The sequence below is a fragment of the Euprymna scolopes genome, chromosome 22, assembly GCF_053919585.1.
Source record: "Euprymna scolopes isolate OS-2025 chromosome 22, ASM5391958v1, whole genome shotgun sequence".
NCBI lineage: Eukaryota > Metazoa > Mollusca > Cephalopoda > Sepiida > Sepiolidae > Euprymna > Euprymna scolopes.
In genome coordinates this window covers 77852459-77874472 of record NC_136503.1, presented here as the reverse complement: position 1 = coordinate 77874472, position 22014 = coordinate 77852459, and the positions used below count along the sequence as shown (strand labels likewise).

The following is a 22014-nucleotide window of genomic DNA, read 5'->3' as shown; positions in this document are numbered from 1 at the left end:
GGCTGAAGGCTGCTACATTTAATAGATGTCAGCTCTACTACCTAATCAAGTCACCTGCATTGATTTTTTTTTCAAGAAAAGTTTTAAAATAAAGCTGTAGTATTGTTTTCTTTAGGGCGACACGTTTATCGTTCCACCCTGTAAGTAAAGTTAACCAGAACACGTGTTAGATGATAAAAGCGTGTCATTTTTCTTGCCTTAGTTGCCTGTACGTTCTTTGGGAGGGAAGGGGGGGGGTCTCAAAACGTTTCCGCCACTCCTGGACCTTGAACCTGGCACATTTCGGACGAATTAATCACGTTCTCGATTCGCTCGACATATCTAAATAAAAATCTGTCATTCATAAACGTGTGGTTGCGTCACGTGAAGTCGAACAGAAAGCAAATATTTTATTTAACATGCACGATTTCCCCAGTGAGTAACGCTCCAAGTATTCCGTGGGATGATATGAGACGGTGTAGATCTGACTTTGCCCTTTTATTTTTTTTGAGGTAGTAACAGCTGTCGCTTTAAGTTTTCTATCAACGTTTATCTATCTATCTATCTATCTATCTATCTATCTATCTATCTATCTATCTATCTACCCATTTATCTATCTATCTATCTATCCATCCATCTATCATCTATCTATCTATCTATCCATCTATCTATCTATCTCTCTCTCCATATATATATATATATATATATATATATATATATATATATATATATACGAGGTGCCTTCAATAAGTTTCCAGACTTATTTTGTACATGCATTTATAATTGTCGTGCGTGGACTCTTGAAAATTCAGTATGTTATTGCTATACATCTTATGAGATGACTGACAGTTTGTTTTTTTATAATTTAAGGTTCAAGCGAACAGCTACAGCAGGAATTGGAATACACCCTACTAAAGCCTGATTGTCACGGCTGGTGAATTTCAGAAATGCAATCTGGACTTGAGAACACTTTAGAAGAACAAATGAAATGAAATTCTGCGTTAAACTTGGAAAAAATACCACAGAACCTTATGGAATGCTTCAGACTGCTTTTGCACCATATTGCATAAATCGATCCTCAGTTTTATAAGATATTCAATGAAGTCTGTGAGGGATGATGAGAGGCGTGAGAGGAGTAAGGAAGTCAGAATCAGTGTTCATTGGACAGATTAAGACAAGATAAAGGACACTCGTGTGACTAGAGAGACAATAAGTGAATACAGAGTGAACAGAAAGTCCTTGGACCATTTTTAGTTTTAAAATTAAATATTGTTAAAATCACCTTTTCTCTTTTCGAATAAAGTAAGTATTTAGTCTAACTATTGATCTAATTATTTTCAACAAAAATATTAAAAGTAATTTTGTTTAAACTTTCAGAAAAATGAGCAAACGAGAGGCCATAATTCAGCTTCATTGCGCGGGAAGGACAAACTCAGAGATTATTAAGCTCTTGAAAGTGGCTAAATCCACCGTGTACAATGTTGTGAACAGATTTAAGGAACTTGGTACATCTGAAGACCGTTCTAGGAGTGGAAGACCTCGCACTGCTCGAACAAAGAAGGTGATTAAAGCTGTCCAAGAGAGGGTAAGGAGGAACCCGAAGAGATCTGCAATACAAATGGCTAGACATGAATGTGAGCGTGACCTCGATGAGAACCATCGTCAAAAACGATCTCCAGTTGTCCCCCTACAAGATGAGAAAGAGACAATACCCCATACCTGCCCAAAAGCACAAGAGACTGGAAAGAGCAAAGCTTCTTCTTGGAGAACTGAAGGCTGGCACGGCAGAGCGAGAGATCGTTTTTTCTGATGAAAAACTCTTCACAATTGAAGCGACTGTTAACAATCAGAACGACAGAGTTTACGCAAAATCTTCAGCAGACATTGATGACTCCGTGAGAAGAGTTTTCCGCCGACAAACGCCGTCTTCCCTCATGGTGTGGGCTGCAGTCTCCAAATCTTGGAAGTCACCTCTGATTTTCGTGGAGCAGGGGGTTAAGATCAACACAGATCGCTACATTAACGATATTTTGGTTCCAGCATTTGAAGAGATGAAGAAACACTTCAAAGATCAGCCTTTCACCTTCCAACAAGATGGAGCACCATCCCACACCTCCAGAAAAACTCAGGACTGGTTCCAACGTCATTTTCCAAGATTCTGGAGTAAGGAGACGTAGCCTCCTACATCGCCTGATTTGAATCCCATGGATTTTTCGGTGTGGTCTTTGTTGGAGGCAAAGGTCTGTTCTGTTGCTCATCAAAGTGTTGATGCTTTGAAGTCATCTCTTCTGAGTGAATGGACTAAAATACCTCAGGAAACGCTGCGTGCCTCGGTTGGTAACTTCAGACAGAGAATTGAACGTCTAATCGAAAGGAAGGGACATCACATTGAAAATAAATAATTTGAATTTATTCTTGGTTTCCTAACTTATAATTTTCATTCATGTTTAATTTATATTTTTGTAATTTTCTATTAATAAACCACTTTTGAATTGGTCCAAGGACTTTCTGTTCACCCTGTAGTTTGATGTCAGTGTGGGATCTGTACAAACAATTAATCGCGATAAACTGAAGATGCAGAAGATTTGTCGTGAAGTTTGTCCCAAGGATGCTCCATCCTTCGTACAGACTATTTGACCAAAATGTGCATCAAGACAGTTCCTCACGCTCTCTATAGTTCAGACCTTGCTCCCTGTGACTTTTGGTTATTCCCTAAGCTCAAGGAAAACCTTAAAGGCTGTCGTTATGAGACAATTGGGGAGATGAAATAGGCTGTGACGCGCTCACACAAGACGACTTTCAAGCGGCCTTCCAGAAGTTGTTGGAACGGTACAACAACTGCATTGCAGCCGGAGGAGATTACTTCAAGGGGGGGGGGGGGCTACATTTGTGCACTATCAATAAAAGTGCTGATACAAAAAAGTCTGGATACTTATTTAAAGCACTTCGTCTCTATCTATCTATCTATCTATCTATCTATCTATCTATCCCTTTTCATACATTTATACCAGGAGCGTTCCAAAAGTAAGGCTTTCTATTTTTTTAACCGAAGAACTCAAACGTTGAAGAGCTACGAAGACGCGCCTGGTACCATCAAAACAAGCAACACTTTTGGGCTTGCAGAATTGATTTTTCTACATAGTCACCACCATTCTCAAAACATTTTTACTAGCCTCTTTTTGATGCCATGATCGTAAAAGTCCGGGGCGTGCTTTGCCACTCACATCTCTGTTGCCATTCTGAAATCGACGAAACCACTGACGTAGGTTTAAATTAAGGTTAGACACTGGAAAAGAGGGGATGACTTTCGAAAATATCGGTGAAAAAAGCGACTCCCTCCCTGTAGAAAAGTGCTCAGTTGAGGGTGAAGATATTAATCTTTTTAGTACATTTTTAGGTATTTGTCGTCTGAATGGTCGAGCTTCAAAACGATACTGACAGACAAGCAAACATACATACATACATACATACATTTATATATTTGTAGCTTAAAAGTTTCGACCAAAACCGATGAAAAAGATTGCTCTATCTCTGAATACCCTTTATGTCAAATTTCAAATGTTTAGACCAGAAAGTGCCTGAGTAATTTGGTAGAGACCGCAGAGGTAACATTTTTTAAAACTTTGATCCTTATTATGACCCCTTAACATTTATTGTTTTGGGTTCAAATCAAGTTATTAAGTTAGATCCATGTCCAAGAAACCTATATCTAAAATTTCAAGTGTTTAGACTCAAAATTGTCGGAAGAGTTTGGTAGAGTTTTCAAAGGTCAAATCGTTGAACTTTGACCCCTTAACAGCCAAATTTCTGACCGAAATCCCAAATCTCAGTACTCTGTATATCAAATTTGGAGTCTGTAGACTTAAAATTGACAGAGTTATTGCATAGGGAAATGTGCACACAGACGGACAGACAGACAGACAGATAGATAGATAGATAGATAGATAGATAGATTAAAATATATATATACGTATACATAAATATATATGGAAACAATTTTATGTTTACTGTAAGCTTTCTACACAAATATTATGCAAGTATAAATCATGTAGAATATCTGCATGAATATAATTATACGTAATAGTTAACTAAAGATGGTCATCCCATAAGAAAACCGAAAAAACTAATAGGGGATTAATTAAAATGAATGTTTAAAAGAATATGCAAATTTGCTAGATCTTTTGCAGATGAATGCAATTCCACAACCCATATATAACAAAGTTGTATTTTCTTTTTAAATAAATAGAAAAGAGGCGTTTTAATATGAATATCAATACACACGAAAGAAAAACGAATTTATAGGAGTATATATATATATATATATATATATATATATATATATATATAAATTTGTATTTCTGTTTGTTTGTTCACAATTTGATTAATATATACAAAACTTTCCTTACTTTAATCTACTATTTATTTCTATATATAGTATGATTCTTGCAAATCATATAATAAGAGATCACCTCATTGTCATATTACATTAAGAAAAATCGATTTTACTAAAGAGCGGTATCTTCGTAAATGTTTCTAGCGATAGAATTGCTTTAAATGTTCTATTTTAAATTGTTATTTAATACGCTTTAAACCACAATTATATTGATAATATATTTAATTTAATTTATTTGGCATTATTATATCCAATATTGACCTTTTTGACAAAAAAATTAACATTTTAGAGTGGGAGATCACTTTTCTATATAAATTTAAACGAATTTATAGGAATACTCCTATAAATTTAAACGAATTTATAGGAGTATATATATATATATGGTATAAGTATACCTATTAATTAAATATATACATCAACCTACTCATTTTTATTCTATGTATTTATTTACTTATATTTTACTATATGCATTTACATACACCTTTATTTGCCTTATTCCGGAGTTTGTAGATACCGGCCTATCCTTCCCCTTATTTTGTGTGTAAGTATGTATGTTTTTGTTTAACTTGTATATGTTTTTGGATATGTGTATATATTTATGCATGCATGTGTGTTTGTATATATATATATATATATATATATATATATATATATATATATATGTGTGTGTGTGTGTGTGTTATTGTATATGTATACATATATGTATATATATTTATATGCGTGTGTGTATGTATATACATGTATGTGTGCATTTGTGTGTCTGTCTGTATGTATATGTATATATATATGTGTGTATGTGTGTGTGTATATATATTATTTTCTATTTTTTATTTATTTACTTTCGTTCTTTTTTTATATATATAACAGAAGCCCCATTTCATAAACTTAGCCATTTATTTGTTCTGATCAGTTTTCTTAATTTAATTCTGGGACTTTCACGTGCATATCTAAGCTGACCTAATTATTAACGCTAATTTTCGCGCTTCTTGTCTGGGTCAGTTTGACCTTGCTTTTCAAATTTAAATCTTCACCGCTTTTCGAGTGTTTTTTTTTTTTTAAAACCTTAATTTTTTTGATTCATCCAGCCTTGACAGACGTGTTTTTAAATATTCTCTCCAGTACTTTTCTTTTAATGATTTGGAATTCATTCCATTTGCGCTTTTTCCAAGGAACTCTGCCTTTTGGGTTATTTTGGACCATTTGGAATTTACCTATCGGATTGAAATTTTAAATTCTACCGTTTTGGATTTTACCATTTTGGGATTTTTACCCTTCACCGGACTGTCCATTCATGTGAAATCTTTTTATTTTTATTTTTATTTTGCCTCCTGTCCCCCTTACCTCACCCTTTTTTTAACCAAGTAAGATCTGTGACTTACTTGTAGTTTCATTAAATACTTTTATATGCAAAATCCGATCCTGCATTTTGCTAATTCCTGCCCTCTGATGAGAAGGGGAGTATTTCTTCGAAACTCCGCGGATTAAGGACTATCCACTTATCCTGTGTTTCCTTTTTTAAAATTAAATATGTTTGTAATTCTTTTTCAAGATGTCTTTTAACATGTTTTATTAATCATTTGTTCATATATATATATATATATATATATATATATATATATATATATATATATATATATATATATATATATAGGAAGAATATGCTTATTCAATTATCACATTTTATTCATGAAGGTCGATTAAAGTGAGCTCACCCTAAAAAAAATTTAAATATTAAAGTTTTTGCATTTTTTTTGGGATAATCTTCTCATTAGAGGGTAGGATTTAGCAACATGCGAGATTGGATTTTTCTTGCAAAAGTATTTGATGAAACTGCAAGTAAGTCATAGCTCTTACTTGGTAACATATAGTGAAACAGAGGGAATAGTGTGAAGAAAAAAAGTGATTTCACGTGAATGGATAGTCTGGTGAAGGGTAAAATATCCAAAAACGGTAAAATCCAAAAATCAAAATCCAAAAACGTTGGTTAAGTTTCCATTTCCACAAGTAAAATCTTCAAAACTCCGCGGATTAAGGACTATCCACTTATTTTGTGCTTCCTTTTTAAAATTAAATATGTTTTTAACTCGTTTTCAAAGGGTTTTAACATGTTTTATTAACTACTTGTTCTTATATGCATATATATATATGTGCGTGTGTGTGTATATGTATATATATACATACACACACACACACACACACACACACACACACACACACACACACACACACATATATATATATATATATATATATATATATATATACACGCCGTGTGTGCATGAATCTTCTTTGATGCGGTAGTTACACTTTAACTTTTCTACTTATCTTAGGGAATTTATTTTAGCCTAAAAGAGCTATTTTCCTTACAAAAGAAAATAACAAAAAATATTAAGTAAATTTAAAGGTGTTCAATTACGATTGAAAACATAAATGTATGTTTTTGTAATCCGCTCGTCTAAACTTACTGACAACATTATTAGCGTTCTAAAGTATGAGATGAAAAAACGAACGAATCTCTTAGTAAAAGAGAGTTGTCTCCCTTAAAATAAGGAGAAATTGTAAAAAAGATGAACTTGATAGAACTGCAATAATCGGTGGTCCTTCTGCACGACAGTACCAAGTGGCGAATGTGTGTATTTTTAGTTTCAAGAACGGCCAATAGATGGCGTGTGTCAGTCGAACAGGGGTCGATAAATCGTATCACTCGTTTAAAAAAAATTAAACATTTCTGTAAATTTTTATAAATAAATAATAAATAAATAAATAAACACTTCTATATTAAAATTATATTTTGCTCTATTGACAAACCAGAAATTATATTTTGATATGTTTATACAATCTTACCGTGAAAAAAAAAAGAAAAAACTATCTTTGTGTAATTTTAAAATCGCTATAAATGTTTCATGTTTTTAAAATTATATTTTGCTACACTTTGCTAAATTATGCTTTGATATATTTTTATACAATCTTATTGTGAAAAAATACCCCCCCCCAAAAAATAAAATAAAAAATAATTATATGTTGCTACATTTTATACAATCGTACATAAAATAAAAATTCTAAAAACAATCTATAAATGTTTCATTTTTTAACATTTATTTTATTTTCACTTATAAATCACTCATTTAAAAAAATAATATTAAAGTATTAAAATTATATTTTTTATACAATAAATGTTTCACTTTTCCAATATTTCTTTTTGCTATTTATTTTGTTATTATATATTTTTGCGTTCTCGGAGACACTTAAGGTTCACAGAACGGCCGGTAGAGGGCATTTCTCATTCAAAGAACAGTAGGGTCTGCCAAACGATTGTGAAAAATGGACTGCATGTTTCCGTGACGTCAGATTTGTGTTAACTATACGAACTATGGAAAAGCAGAAGCGACTTAATTTTTTTAATCCTTTGTTTATCTTCTTCAAACTGCAATTAACAATTAATCTTTATTATAATTTTGTTAGGTTTTAAGATTTACACAGTTTAACGATTAATAATATTATAATCATTTGTATATTAAATATGAAATACGGTTTTATTGAATGTTTATTTGGTTACCTACAAGCTTCCATATTTTGTTTGGTAAAAAGAGACAAACAAAATATGAGGGGGGCCTACAAAATGCTTAATATTTGTGCAATAATATTTTCAAATTGGTTTTAATCTGGCGATAAAATAGCTGACAAGAGTCATGTTTATATTAAAACTTAATATAAAAAAAATTAACTACAATCAATTAAAAATCTATGTTGTAACGAAACATTTTGAAATAATGGAATTTTAATGGTTTTAATCTTTTAAAAATTAATTAATGTTTACGAAGTTTCTTTTTCTTGGGAATTCAACTGATTATAGCATATATTAATTCGAAAAAGCGCTATTAACAAAAAACATAATAATATTAAGTTTATATCCATTTTTTAATTGCAACTTCAAGGTAAATTTTTGTTTAATATGTGTATCTAAATTTTAAAAAAATTTGAACTCTTATGTTTCATAATAAATAGAAATTTCGATAGATTTAAATATATTTTGTTCGAATTTCGAAAAATAAATATGGGGGAGGGGGGACACGCACTAAAAGAATATTTCCCCTCGTATATTTTACAAAAACTGCATTTTATATGCAATTTCATTCTAAAATGGATACATTTCGCGAAAATCTGACCATTAGTCGATTTTTGCTAGATTTATTAAACACGAGTATGTTTTCACGTTCTAAATGTCTACTACATGGGAACGTTATTTTAAAGCGCCAATTATGTAAACACGATTTTCGTCTCGCAATTTCATTATTTTCGTTCGATAATTTTTTTTTTTTTAATTATTACTGGTTTATTTTGCCCTTCTTCGTTTAAATTGTACGAAAGTTTTACTGATAATATTAATTTATAATAAAGTTACATCGTGTTACATATAGGGTGGGGTAATTCTGTGGTGAATTTTGACAGTCCCTAGGGGTCGATAACTTGTTTCAGTCGCCTATGGCATTGCCATGCAGAAGTGCAGGCACTTTTTACGTTTTCTCGCACCAGATAAGCATGAATCGGCATAATTTAGCGTGATGTTATTGAAGTAATATTTGATTCACGTTTTTGTGATGTCCGCCCCTTTGACGAGATATAATCCTCAAGCAAACAGACAATCGCATTTTGAAGAATGTACGCATTAGAACTGTCGTGTTTATAACATTTAAAAGCAAGGGAAGAAACTTTTAAAATATTAAAATAAAATTCAAGAGTTATTTCCCTTAGATCTATGAACGTAAATAAGTGCATTTGGGTGACGTTCATGTTAATGATGTATGTACCTATTTACTATGCCTCCCCACGGGACAGAGTTAGACACCAGGGTCGTTTTTTAACGTGGAGAAAAGGTACAAAAATAAAAATTGTCTCAGTCGTGAAGGATTTCTCCTCCACCAAAAGAGAACAAGAAATGGAAGTGCAGCAATAATGCAGCATCTGAAGAACAGATACTACACTTTGATCTTGACCAAAAGGCCAAGAGGTTCATGTTAATGATGTAAAGAGAATAACTTATCTCAATTTTTACGCTTGAATTTTGTAAAAAATATTTTGTCAACGTTATAAAGCTTTTTTATTTGCAAAAACAACAAAAAATTGTATGTTGGATTTTTTTTCAATCTTTTCGCCTTAATACTCACATTTAAAATGACAAATTGTAAAAGTTTTCGAGTATGCTGAAAACGAATATCACATATAATTTTTGCACAGCCAAGTAGTTCTCTGGATAGTAAGATATTTTCCCCAATGTATTGGTTAATAAACATCAGTGGCGTTTGCCATTCTTAATATAGAGGAAAGGTGTGTTTTTTAACGCGCATGCGCATTATTACTTGTCAGTTAAAGAAAAAAATGATCACCCGTAAATATATAATGGATTACATTGGATAATAATAATAATAATAATAATAATAATAATAATAATAATAATAATAATAATAATATCCAGAAAATTACTCATCTGCGCTAAATTTAAATGTGATATTCGTTTTCAGCATACTCGATAACCTTTAAAAGTCCTGGATTTAACGGCGAATGCTGAGGTGGAAAGAAAGTAAAAAAAAAAATTTTTAATACCAAACTTTTATTTAAAAAAAATTTTTTTTACATCTTAAAATTCCGTATTTTTGTAATAAAATTTTTTTTAATGTTTTTGAAAAATATTTGTTTTAAAATGCAGACATAATATCGTCAATTACAAATAAATTCGTTGAGTCTAAATCCAATCGTTGAGTCTAGATGCAATTGTTAAGTCGAAATTTATCTTCTAGATAACAGTTTGTTGTAGGTTTGAGGTTCAATCTTCGGTACAGATAATATTTAAAATAATAATCCATCGATATCCTTAAGCCCCTGGAGAGGCATAGGCCATCCACAACTTTGTAGATGCTTTTGTGGCGAGGAGTTCTTTTTTTAGGGTGAGGGTGCTGGCTCCACGTCCAACCTTCCCATAAGGTACATACAGCCCCTATCCTTCCCAAATGGTCACCCATCTAGTATTAGCCAGACTCAACGTTGTTTAACTTCGGTGATCTGGCGATAACCGGTGTGTCAACTTGATTGTGCCGTACAAAAACGTAATCATACGAAAAAAAAATAAATAAATAAAAAAAAAAATAAAAATAAAAATAAACTAACATATCTGATTTACCTCTGCGCTCCATGTTTAAAAAGGAAGTGTCCTCTATAGTATCAGATCTGACCGAATGGTTAATTGTAGGCATAGGCCGATTCATACTATCTAAAAAATTCCAACAAAAACCTAACAGCCAGCCATGGTTCTCCCAGAATGTGCTGCTGCTATCGCGCACAGAAATCACTTTTTCCATAACTACCAACGTAATAGATGCACTGAGACTAAAGCTGCTTTCAGGACTGCCAGCAACCACCGTAAAAGAGTAATAAAAAATGCAAGAGAGCTATATGCCCAGTCTTTTAAATCCAAGGTAGCTGATCAGCGGCTTGGTTCCCACCAATTTTGGAAATAACAAATAGGATCCTGAACAGAAGTGTGCCTTCTATCCCAACCATTATCAATGGACCAGAGGTCATCTCGTCAGCATTAGACAAGGCCAAACTATTTGCAAAGAACTTTGCAGCTAATTCTACTCTATGCGACGAAGGCCATCAAGTCCTCATATTTCCTCCTATAACACAGAACACGCTAGGTAACATACAAATATCCGTGCATGAGGTCGCCAAGCTAATCAAGAACCTTGATTCCAGTAAAGCAACTGGCCCTGACGGCATCCCAATTATAGTGTTAAAAAAGCTTCAACCAGAACTTGCTCCCATACTTACGAAACTGTTTAAGCGCTGCCTTTAGGAGAAGTACTTTCCGACTCTCTGGAAAACCTCATCAGTTTGCCCTGTATTTAAGAATTCAGGTGATAAGTCATCTCCCTCTCAGTACAGACCAATATGTCTTCTGTGTGTTATGAGTAAGTTGCTGGAATCCATATTAAATAGAGAAATAGTCAACCACCTCAGCAGAAACAACCTTCTTAGTGACACACAATATGGTTTCCGTTCTGCAAGATCTACCGCAGATGTGCTAACGGTTATATCTCACAGGATTAGTGAATCTCTTGACAAAGGCTTCCTTTCAAGGGTAATTGCTCTTGACATATCAAAGGCCTTCGACAAGGTATGGCATAAGGGCCTACTTCACAAGATTTCCAGCTACGGTATAACTGGAAATGTTTTCTCAATCATTAAATCATTTCTCTCCGATAGGCTCATAAGAGTAGTAGTAGATGGACAAAAATCGGAGGCCTGCAGTATTAATGCTGGAGTCCCTCAAGGGTCAATCCTGGGCCCAACTCTCTTCCTGATCTACATCAATGACCTCCCTAAACACATACTTAAATCATTCGTTGACATCTATGCTGATGACACGACCATCTACGGCAACACATCAAAGGCTGTAAATGACAAAGCTCTCTCTGATTCTCTCTCCTCTGATCTCGAGCACGGGGTTCAGTGGGGGGGGGGGGAAGACGTGGCTGGTTACCTTTAATGCATCTAAAACCAAACTCCTATCCTTACATCATCAACGCATTGATCCCCATCTGGCGTCAATTAGGATGGATGGCTCTCGTCTGGGAGAGGCCCCGTGTTTTGACAAGCTTCTGGGTTTGACCTTTACTCCTGATCTGAAATGGAACACGTACATCAAGTCTGTTACCAAGGTCGCTGGAAAGATGGTGGGATCCTTCTACCGCTCCAGAAGATATCTCACTACTGATGCAATTCTCTATCTGTATAAAAGCCAAGTACGTCCAAGGATGGAATACTGCTGCCATATCTGGGCAGGAGCTGCTAAAAACAGCCTATCCTGCCTTGACAGAGTACAAAATAGACTTCGTGGCTTAGTGGGGGATGCCCTTGTCTCTACCCTTCGACCTCTCTCCCACAGAAGAGACACTGCGAGCCTATCCTTGTTTTATCGTTATTTCCATGGCAGGTGCTCGTCTGAACTCCAATCTCTGGTCCCCCTCGCCAATCTTTCACGAAAAACACCCATCTAGCTGAATCCTCTGTCAAAAATTTCCCCCACTCTACATCTGTGCCTAAATCAAAACGTGGATTCCATGAACAAAGCTTCTTTCTTACTACTGCACGCCTGTGGAACTCTGTTCCGTCTGCCTGCTTCCCACCTGACTACAACTTGGATGTCTTCAAGTCCAACGTTAACAAATTCCTAATGAACACTTCATCAAATCTCCACACTAACGTACTGTACTTGCAATAACCCTTATCCATGAGTGGGTTCCGGGCCTTGATAAGTGGTGACCACCGTGTAAAAAAACAACAAACAAAAAAAAAAACTTACGGAACGAGAACAATGTACTCCAGTGGATTAAATAAACGTAGAGATATCCTAGTTATATTTTTATTATTATTGTTGTTATTCCACCCCAAGTAAGACACAGTATAGGGATACTATTTGGGACCAAATTTGCAGCGATACTATGTAGGGAGTTGGGCAACGAGATGTTTGTTCACATTACATTTGAACTTCTGCATATCAGTACAGTCAGGGAAGCAGGGTGCTGGGGGAGAATTCCAAAGTCTAACAGTTCGAGAGATGAAATTATTTGAGTAGAAGGCTTTCCTGCATTCCGGGATCTTTACAGTGTAGGGGTGGGATTTTGCTGCTTGCCAGGTTTGTCAGAGGTATTTACATCAAGAAGGTTCGAGCACTTTGAGAACTCTTTCCATTAAAATACTTGTAGAACACATTTTGGCGAAGTTGGAGTTTGGTCCATAGTGCAGGACCTATTAGGTTCGCGGCTCTATTTTTTTAACCTTGTTTAGGAGCGAGAGACTAATGGCAGATGCACCAGTCCAGATGTGACAATAATACTTCGTATGTACGAATGGTGAATGGTGGCTTTGTAGCGATACAGGATACTTTCAGGAGTGAGTAAGCTTCTAGCACAAAGCCCACCTTCCTCGCAATAACCTCAATGCATTTGTTCCAATTTAGGTGGTCCGTGAATGTTAAGCCTAGGAGCTTGAGGGAAGTACTTTCAGGCAGCGTATCTTTAGCCATGGTAATCAGTGGTTTACAAGGTTTCTTGTGATTATTAAAGTAAATGCTTAGCATAAATATTCCCAAGTTTGAGAGGTTACATCGTCCGAAACGTTGCGAGAAGAATAATCTGAATACTCCAAATAATACAAAGAATACTTCTACACTATTCGTATTATTTGGATTCTCCAAACTAGTTTTCTGAATTTGGGTGTTATTTTCACAACGTTTTGGCCGATGTAACCATCTTCAAGTATATCTTGTCGAACTCGGAAGTCTTTCTTTCGAACTTGGGAATCTGCACAGAATTTCGATTTATTTAATCCACTGGGGGAAGCATGACCTCGTCCCGTCAGCCATGACTGGGTAGAAGTCCTAAGTGATTCGCAATTTTATTTGTGAGGGTCGCCCGCACTGAGGATTGAACCTTCACTCTCAAGAAAAGTGTAACTTAGAACTGAATTTAACTAAGCACTTTATCCATTACGCTACTGGTCTTTGTGAGCTCAACAGGAGGGTTCTCAAGTACATCGACGGAAAATTGTGAAAATAACTCTCAACAGAGCAAGTAGTCCGAAGAATCAAAAACAATAATGAAAACAAAAAGTGTTTAATTTCTTTTCTATTGATTCGCCGTAATTTTTTTTATTACAATTTTTCTTCATTTTTTTTTTTTTAGGTTGTTTCTTTGTTTGCAAGTTTTACTTCGTCCGTCCAAAAAAAAAAGTGTAACTTTTCGACAATCAACACTGTCAGTGAAAGTAGAAGTAACCTTCTCGATCGTGTCAAGGGGCATAACTCAGTAAATATGTGCGAAGTATGCAAGGGAAATAACTCTGCCTTTCTTCGAGTTTTTTATTTTTAAATACTTTCACATTTTTTTTTAATGTGGAAAAAATCTAGCTCCCTAAAACTCTTTATTTAGAGGATCAAGAAGGATTTTTTCTTCTCTGATACCAGCCGGTCGGTGTAATCTATTTGTTGCACGTTAATATTTTTGTTTGTTTGAAAAGGTTTGATTAGAGATATTTCTAGGTTTATAGCCCCAAAGTGAAATTGACATGAATTTATCGTCAACAGGAACTACAAGGATTGGAAGGGAATTTTTGTACCTGCTGAGTAACCATTGGTGTGCGCACGAAAAAATCTATTTCCTGCATGTTATCTGTTGATCTCTTCCAAATGGTGAAGCAAAAATATATATTTCAACATTAAAAAATATATATTTCAACTTGTAAAAATATATATTTAAACTTGTAAAAATATATATTTCAACATTAAAAAAATTATATTTCAACTTTTAGAAATATTTATTTCAACTTTGAAAAATATATATATTTTAACTTTTAAAAATATACATTTTAACTTTTAAAAATATATTTTTTAACTTTTAAAAATTCTTTTATTTTATTAAGAGATTAAGATAATCGTAGAAGCCTTCAATGCTAAACTAGCCCCATTTTTGGTTTTCTTCAAAGACTACTTAGTTTCGTCACTGATTAAATTCAGTAGGACTATTTTATTAGGATTTTTCACAAACTAAATTTGAATGATTTCCTATTTTATTGGACTATTTTATTATACTGACATGATTTGATTGTGAACCTATTTTATTGTGCTATTTAATTGGGCTATTTTACAGACTTTATTATGAAGCCATTTTATTGTGCGATTTGATTGGACTATTTTTTTTTTTTTTTTTTTTTTTTTTAATTACATTTTCACCCCAAACAAGGCACATTGCCACTTTGGTGTAGGGGGCTACTATCAGGGGAAACATCTACTGGGGTACTATCTAGGGATTAGGGCAGCGAGATGTTGGTTCACGTTGCACTTGAACTTATGCATGTCAGTACAGTTGGGGAAGCAGTGACCTGGAATGGAATTCCAAAGTCTAGCTGTTCTGGGGAAGAAACTACTGGAGTAGAAAGATCTTTTACATCTAGGGATCTCTACAGTGTGGGGGTGGGATTTTGCAGCTTGTCGGGTCTGTCGAGGGTGTTCACGTCGTGGGGGCACAAGTGCTTGCAGTTCTTCAGAGCATTCACCATTATAATACTTGTAGAACAGGCAGAGGGATGCAACGTTTCGACGATGGGACAGAGGCTGAAGTTTAGATGCCAGTTTAGGGCCTATCAGATTTGCGACTCTCTTTTGAACCCTGTCAAGGAGCGATAGACTAGTAGCCGATGCACCGGCCCAAATATGACAGCAATACTCCATACATTGGCGAATAGTGGCCTTATAGAGGTACAGGATACTTTCGGGTGTTAGAAGTTTTCTAGCACGGTAGAGAGAGCCCACCTTCCTTGCAGCGGCCCTGGCAATGCCCTCTATGTAATTGTTCCAACTCATGTTTCCTGTGAACGTTAGGCCAAGGAGCTTGAGAGACGTACTCTCAGATAAAGAGTCGTTGGCCATTGCTATAGGTGGTAGAGAAGGTTTCTTGTAATTATTGAATGAAACCAGTTTTGTCTTGGTGGCATTGAACGTTACCATCCATTTTTGTCCCCATTCCACTACTGATTGGAGGTCATCCTCTAGTGTTTCTGCCATTACTTTAGATATATGTTCATTTGTTTTCCTGTCGTGCCTGCTATAGAGTGTGGTGTCATCAGCATATATACCCATCTCAGAGGCAATTTTGTCGGGGAGGTCATTTATGAATATCAGGAACAGCAGAGGTCCAAGGATAGATCCCTGGGGCACTCCCGCATTTATATCATATTGTTTAGATGTACGACCGTCGAGGACAACCTGGATTTTTCTCTTATCTAAGAAGGATTTAATTATGTTAAGTATTCTACCAGTGATACCGTAAGATCTAATCTTCCTGAGGAGACCCTCATGCCATACCCTGTCAAAAGCCTTAGATATATCTAGAGCTACCGCTCTGCCCTCTCCCGCTTTGTCCAGTGAATGGTATATGCGTTCAGAGATTACAGTGAGGATGTCTGCCGTGGAACGGGCTTGTCTAAATCCATATTGATGGTCGGTCAGAAGTTTAGCATCTGTAAGGTGCTGGATTAGAGCATGGTTAATTAAGGTCTCAAATATTTTGGCAAAAAGTGGGAAGAGGCTAATAGGGCGATAATTTAATGGGTCAGTTCTTTCGCCAGAATTCTTGAATACTGGTACTACAGAAGCAGTTTTCCAACAGCTCGGAAAGCAAGATTCATTAAGGCATTTGTTGTAGAGTTTGGAGAGAACTGGAGCTACTTCGGCTGAGCACTTTTTTAATAGCACAGCTGGGATGAGGTCGGGTCCACATGCTTTGGAAGTGTCAAGGTTTTTTATGATAGCATGCACCTGAGCAAGGGTGATTTTCAGATCGTCTAGCGTGGCGTCTGTCCGCATAGGAAATTGAGGTAGGGGGTGGTTTAGAGGGTCCAGTGTGGAGTTTGAGGCAAATCGACTGGCAAGCATGTTAGCCTTCTCGGTTGCTGAGCAAAGAACCTCGTGATTGTTAGTTAGTGGGGGAATTATTGATTGCCCATTATTTACTACACTGTTGTAGATTTTCCAGAAGTCACGAGTTCCTAGTTCTTGTGCTTTGATGCGTTTTTTAGTGGTTTCCGTAAATTCCCTCTTAGCTCTCGCTATTTCTTTCTTAACGTTACTTCTAGCTTCTATGTACTTCTGTCTGTTTGAACTGGACTTATGTCGGTTAAACCTGCGGAATGCATGCTGCCTTTGAGCAATGGCAGTTGCGCAAGTCGAAGTAAACCATTGGGGAGAGTGGGGCTTGCTATAGAATTTCCGCATGGGAACATGCGCTTCGATTGCAGTTTTGAACCATTCAGTGGTCTCGGTTGCACACTGTTCAGCAGGAAGAGAAAAAATATTTCCCCATGGGGCGTCTCTGATAAGATCTCTGATAGCTTCCCAGTCAGCCTTTTTATAATATCTCGTTGTTTTGAGCACTGGCTCTTCAGTTTTGGGTCTAGAGTTTAGGGCGATTTCAACCATTATCACCGCATGATCAGCGTTCCCAAGTGGGCTGTCGGCTTTCGTTACACAATCATCAGGAACTGTGGTCAAAAACAGATCTAATAGTGATGCGTGTTGTTCTTCCTGATCAGGGAAGCGGGTTGGAAAAGTAACAATTTGCGATAGGGAGTGAGATACAGAGAAGCTATGAGTTGCGCTGCCTGCTGCATCTGTGTAAGTAGAGAATCCAAGCCAGTTTTTGTGATGGACATTAAAGTCGCCAAATACATGTACTTGGGCGCTAGTGTCGAAGGAGAGTGCTGTGTCTATGCTGTCAGATACTTTGTTTATTATGGTGCAGTCTTGGGTCGAGGGAGAGCGGTAGAGAAAGTAAAAGTAGCTAATGTTGTGTTGCATGATTAGTCTAAAGCACATAAAGGCTTGATCATCCGTTTCTAGGGTTGTTTCTCTAGTCAAGGGAAGGGTATTACGAATGTAAACTCCAAGTCCGTGCATATGTCTGTCAGAGTCCTTACGGCAGAGTGGGAGATATCCAGGCATGTTAAAGTAGTTAGAGGGGATGGAGGAGTGTAGGTTAGTCTCACTTAGTGCTAAGATATCCGGGGTATTTGTTAGGAGAAATGCTTCGACATCAGCTAAATTAGTTCTAAGCCCACGGATATTTGTGAATGCAAGCCTCAAGGGAGGAGGCAAGTTGGATTTGTTTGACCCTAAGCCTGGTTTAAGCTTATTTTTAGATTGTACTGTCATCATGTTTTTTAACGAGTTTCAGTTGGGTTAGGGGAAGCCGAACAGGAGGTTATGCAGAATATCACACATGCATCACAAGTAGACCATCAGCTGACCCTCCATCAACTAGGACTGTGGCCTCAGAAAAGCCCACCAGGGATGAGTGCAGGGTTCCTTTCCATGCGCGCCATGGCACTGCAAACAACCCGATATTATTCAACTGTTGATGGAGCAGCCGCTCTAAGCGCTACCAAAGAGTTAGGGCTCCTGTACTACCAGTCGGAAACAGCAGCCAGTAACTGTCAATCCGGTACCCTCAACCCATCAGAGGAAGGTCAACCCAATCTAATTGCTCAGACATATGTGGTACTCAAGCATTCTCAAGTTCCCAGCTTTAGGGGTGGGGTGTGTCGGGAGTGGGGAAACGGCGTTCATTGCCCTAGACAAGAAACAAGATCTACCACTGGGTGTTTCTGTCGAATCACTGTGATAGTATCTCTGCGCCTGACTAATAGGCAAAGAAGGAGTATGGAAGCCGGGCGATAGGCAGGACCTATCTACTCTTTAAGCATTTTAGGTTTGCAAACCGGTAATTTGATTGAGTCACCAGCTCTAGGAAGGTTGTCATCCAAGACTGAAGAGGCCTCCCTCCTCTTTGGTTTAGTTTCAGAGTTTTCCTTCTCCTAGACGGATGATCTGGAAAGATCTACTGGGTCCGTCACCACTGAGAGGGTTTGCTCCGCGCCTGGGTTCTAATCCAGGTATTTCTGCGACCCCGCGTGGTTAGTTAATGTTATTGGGTTAGTTTGTAGAGGTTATATCTGCTAAATAGTTACACTCCTCAAAGTGGATTAGGGACATTGTTATTTCATTGTTACTGGATAAAGGGGTTGAGTAGAGCTCATGCAGTGTAAGCAACTATGATTGTAAGGAGGCTTGTTAGGAGGAGATAATGTGGTTTGAGGCTTTCTCTTTTGTATATATATATTTTTTATTTTTTCCTTTTATTTATTTATTTATTTTTTTTTTATTCATGTGAGCTTGGGTCTAGTATAATATTAGAGTGTGAGTAGGTGTTAAGAATTGAACTACGAGTTGTGCCCAAACTATATTTTAGATGATAGCAGGGCATGAGATGCGAGTGCAATATAGTACGGGTAAAACAGTAAGTTTTGAGTCATGTGTAATTTGGTAAATAGATATATGGGCTGGTTTTAGTAGGTAACCTGGTTAAAAAAGGGCATTACTATGCTTCCATTTCCATTGTTACTGGGAGAGGGTATAGGTAAAAAATCGTGCAGTGGAAGCAGCTAAATTTGCTACAGTATTGGATTGAAAGAGACGAGTTAATGTATGGTTAGATATAGTTTTGTAAGTTTAGGAATGGATGATTAGATATGGTTTAGTAGGTTTAGGATTAGGATAAAGTGTTAGGGTATGATTTACTTGTTATTAGAAATTCTGATTTGGTGCCCAAACCGAATATTTAGTAAGATTGAAAGATAAGATATGCTCAGTATAGATACAAGAGAACATTTGATATTGAGTACAGTTATACCTGATAGATATAGGTTATTGCATATGTTGTAAATATAGTTAAATATAGATGGATGGATAAGTAGTATTGTATACGAATGCATGGAATTTTGGACAATTTGAGTAAGTTGCCTTTAGACTACAACGAAGGAGAATGACTTCGCCTTTCTCTTAATATCTGGAAGTTTTTATTTCAATGAATACCGGTTTAGTTTGTGTAATGATTATTGCAATACTATCTCTTAATAAAGAGATATTAATGGTTGCTGTTCATTATAGATTACTTTAAGTCAATGTATAGGACTATGGCTAGTTAGTATTTACTTAGAAGCTTGGTTATGGGTTAGGAGTTTTAATCAGGAGCATGCCTAGGAAATTTTGGTTGTTAATGGGTATCGATTTACGAGTCTGTTAGGGTCAAGGGCGGAGAGCAAGGACCCCTCTAAGTTACGTGAAACGGATTAGGTTTAGTGGCAACTTGAGAAATAGAGCAGTTTGATTTGTTAGTGATCAGAAGAAAGAGAATTTAAGTAAAAAATAAAAAAGTTTGTCATGCAAACAGACAATGCAGTCATCTTGGAGGTAAAGTATCTATAGGAGGTACTTAGTATACAATCAGCAGTATTTTTCAGTTTTGAGAGGAATTTTAGGTGCAATAGTTTCATGGTTTGTTGTACAAGTCCGTAGTCTAGGTCAGGGACGAAGCACTTCTAATATTGCAACTGGGTGTATCTAATTTTAAAAGTAGTTGAATAGAGTATTATGAGGTGTTCTACTTAGCTTAGGGATAGAAAGAAAATTTAAGGTAATATTCAGAGTGATATAAGCAATTTCATGAGGATTAGATATATGATCACTGGATGTTATGCTGCTCAGAAGAATTCTTGTATCTATTCAGAAGGATGTCTTGGTGATATAAGATTTGAGAAATTAAGAGTCTGAGGATACAGAAAGTTGTGAGCTGATGAGGATTCAGTACAGGCGATTATATATAGTTAACAAAGGTGGTTTAGTTTAGTACGCACGCATTGTACATATTAAGTATACTGCTTCAGTTCTATCCTCTATTGTAAAGGAAACCCCGTCTGCATTTCGATTGGCAATTTTGTCAAAAGAGGAAATTTAAAACAGCTTATCTAATTTTTGATGATATCAGTTTATAGACAATTGTACAGACTGATAGAATGTTGTGTCAGACATAGGAGCCCATCGTCTTCATATTTTAATGAAATGATGGATCAAGGGATCAAGAGCATAGGTGTCCGGAAAGGAAATGGCAGTGTACAAGGAAGGAGCGGGGGGGGTCACTGATATCTTATTAACGTTATTTTAATTGAGAAAATTAACATTAAAAAAAAAAAAAAAAAAAAAATCGCCTTGCGATTGCTGATTTATATTAAGTAACGTACTTAAATAAAGTTTTCATATCCTCTAAATAAATTAGTATAATTTTTTTTTTTTTTTTTTTTAACCAAATTTATCTTTACTATAGCATTGACTTATTATTTAAGTGAGATGGGATTTGTAAACTGCGAAATGGTCTATTTAAGTGGAGAAAATTATCGGTTACAATATGCCTGGAAATGTAAAGAATATTTGCTTTCAATTTCATGCTAAACAGTTAAAGATTTTACTTAGCGTTGGTTTTCTTTTCTCTTTTTTACAGACTTGGTTTGATTGTGTAGCTATTTTATTTTGCTATTTAATTGGGCTATTTTACAGACTTGATTTGATTGTGTAGCTATTTTATTGTGCTATTTAATTGGACTATTTTACAGACTTGATTTGATTGTGTAGCTATTTTATTTTGCTATTTGATTGGACTATTTTACAGACTTGATTTGATTGTGTAGCTATTTTATTGTGCTATTTAATTGGGCTATTTTACAGACTTGATTTGATTGTGAAGCTATTTTATTGTGCTATTTAATTGGGCTATTTTACAGACTTGATTTGATTGTGAAGCTATTTTATTGTGCTATTTAATTGGGCTATTTTACAGACTTGATTTGATTGTGAAGCTATTTTATTGTGCTATTTAATTAGGCTATTTTACAGACATGATTTGATTGTGAAGCTATTTTATTGTGATATTTTACAGACGTGATTTTTCTGCCAAAAGTTGTTTATTAACGAAAACAATGCATGATTTTATTTCAAAATGTGCAAAAATACAAAAACAGGCAAAAATTAATGTGAAGATGAAAAATACAATATTTGTTTTAATTGTTATTCTTCAAAATCAAATGTGTAAACTTAAATTATTGATGTACAAATATCATTCCTTTAACTCATACTTACAGCTTGAGGAGGTGATGTGTCCAGCGGTGGAGGATACGTCCTTGACAATCAGTCCAACAGTGGC

The 22014-nt window shown here is 35.7% G+C and overlaps 1 pseudogene; it reads right to left on the bottom strand.

Moving 5' to 3' along the window:
* Nucleotides 1-9241: 9241 nt before the first annotated feature.
* LOC145244154 (U2 spliceosomal RNA) lies at nt 9242-9382 on the bottom strand (annotated as a pseudogene).
* Nucleotides 9383-22014: the final 12632 nt, after the last annotated feature.